Source organism: Pinus tabuliformis, chromosome 2_2, assembly GCF_031772625.1.
Source record: "Pinus tabuliformis cultivar Carrire ecotype Pingquan chromosome 2_2, CPIR1, whole genome shotgun sequence".
In the NCBI taxonomy this organism is placed as follows: domain Eukaryota; kingdom Viridiplantae; phylum Streptophyta; class Pinopsida; order Pinales; family Pinaceae; genus Pinus; species Pinus tabuliformis.
Genome location: NC_142300.1, coordinates 849456780 through 849459331, shown reverse-complemented (window position 1 = coordinate 849459331; position 2552 = coordinate 849456780). Strand labels below are relative to the sequence as shown.

General features: G+C 39.5%; 1 pseudogene; it reads left to right on the top strand.

The window, feature by feature from the left end:
* The first annotated feature begins 442 nt into the window (after window positions 1–442).
* LOC149195629 (mitochondrial pyruvate carrier 1 pseudogene) lies at window positions 443–1172 on the top strand (annotated as a pseudogene).
* Window positions 1173–2552: the final 1380 nt, after the last annotated feature.

The following is a 2552-nucleotide window of genomic DNA, read 5'->3' as shown; positions in this document are numbered from 1 at the left end:
TGCTCCAGGTCATCCACGTCAGAACTGCCAACGCCTTGGCCTCTCCTTCTAGCAATCTTCCCTGCCTCTACATATCCTTGCCCTGATAGCAATTCATTGGACTCCATCTCATGTTCCTCTGTTTCAGTCTTCCACCTCACAGGTTTTGAAACGCAACCCTTTAAAAACGTCAATCTTGAAAAGCAGTCTGTGTTCAAACCAGGGAAAATATGGACAAACGAGGACATGGGTTTTTTTCATAATAGAACGAATTATATAACCCAGAAATCGTTTGCTTAAATTCTTCACGGTCTAAGAGGAAATCGTGGTTCTTCAAGACCCTGTTTTGGTAACTGCGTGAATAAAAATGGTTTTGTACATCTGTCTTTTGAAGGCTCTGTCAGGTGGATAGGCAGATTGCCATTTGCTTTATCCATTGTTGCATGTCAAGTATCATATCTTTGTCTCAATGTGCATATTGCAGCCGTTTTTATCAAGCGAGAAGGAAAGGCAACCCCCGGCGTACCTCTGAGTATTGTGAAACCATCACGATCCTTTTGCTCTTTGGCAGATCTAAAGGGTACTTTAAGTACGACCGAATCAAGGAATGGCAGCATTGCGAACATTTTGGAACAGTCCTGTTGGCCCCAAAACAACTCATTTCTGGGGTCCCATTGCCAACTGGGGCTTCGTCATTGCTGGCTTGGTTGATATGCAGAAGCCCCCAGATATGATATCAGGGAATATGACTGCAGCAATGTGTGTATACTCAGGATTGTTCATGAGATTTGCCTGGATGGTGCAGCCCCGCAATTATTTACTTTTGGCTTGCCATGCCTCAAATGAAACTGTGCAACGTTATCAGCTGTCTAGATGGGCTTCTGCTAATGGGTACCTACCAAAGAAAGAAGAAGCCGAGAAGAAATAAATGTTTCTGCCACGTGATATTTGCCTTTCATTCCTATTCTCTGCAATATGCCTTTATTTATTTTGGCTGTTGATTATGATGAAAATGTTGGGGTATTTGCTGAAATACCAAATCCTTGTGGTGCTATTCCAGTTATCAAAAGATTAAGTATAGGCACGATGCTTTCATATTAGTTTGGTAATTTGGTCTAAAGCTAGGAATTGCATTAGACAAGCACAAGAAAAGTTGACAATTTGTAGCTTTTAGAGAAGTATTTTGTCCTTTTTATCACTCGTGACAAAAAAAAAAAAAAAAAAAAACTAATAATAATAATCAAATAAAATTTGCCCTCATTCATCAAACTTCATAACACCAACTACTTCCCCAAAAAGATACAAAAGCATTTTCAAATGTTTTAAATCAATTTTCCTGCAAACTAATAAAAACATTTTGAAAAAATATTGCAAAATCAATGAATACATTGCATGGGGACATGCAATATTTCTAGTTGGGGGGAAATCAAAGTATGTTGGATATTTTTGTGAATTTGTGGGCAAAAGTTAGGATGTATATACTAACAAGTGAAATGAGATTGGTGTTATGTGTAGGACAACGAGAAGCTTATGCAGAAAGCTCAACATTACGATGCGACACCTTTTTCATCCACAATTAGAGTTATTTCGGAAAATAATTAAAAAAAAAAAAAATGGACATTTTGTAAATTCTTGAAATGCGCTAATTTGTTTTTGAGTCACTTCATACAGGAATGATCGATGCAGATGGCACACGAAGATGACAATTTTTATGCAGGAATGGTGCTAAGTTTTTCAGAGTATGCAAAGTGATTTTTCGAAATCACAATGAAGCATGCATCATTGGACACTTGAAGGAACAAATTCTTCACTGCACATATCATGACATTTTCCACTACACACCTTTTGCGTCATGACTACTCACCATCCTTGTGTTGCAGCCCATCTTCCATTTCCTTATCTTTCATGACTTCATGCACGCCTATTTTTCTGAATCGCATACATCCCTTTATCCTTTTCAGTTTAGTTTTTCCTTCTAGTTCGCCTTCTGAATAAAACTAATTCCCTTTCCATGATCACATTACCTTGATTTCCTAGTCATGCTGATCCACACTGCTTGTCCGTGAGTTCTTTCCATTTATAGTCCTACCAAATCTTTTTGTACAAACTCGCGTTCACTGATGTGGGATTCCTTAAGGACCACCTTTCAACAAGTCTTGCCCCATCGACATCAGCACCTTATCTGGGAAATAGACTAGAGTTCATTTTGAGTACCTAGAGGCTTGCATGCCTTAATGGCAAGCTCTCTCGCTGGCGATCATGGGAATACATCAATGTCCCTTGATCATCAAATCTTGCAAGTGGCTCGACCTCGACACATCCATTCGCACTTCGCAAGATGTACTCCGGTACCTTGACACTCATTGACATCAATGGCGAGTTGCCTCGCATTGGTTAACAGCATACATCAATGGTCGGTAATCCAATGATTTCTATTCATGCTCGACATCGACACATTCATTCGCATGTTTAGAATTGTACCATCGGGTTTGTAGCGGGTGAAGACTATACACTTTTTCATGACTCCCTCAGCAGTCACAGCAGCATGCATTCTGATCTATGAGAGTACCACA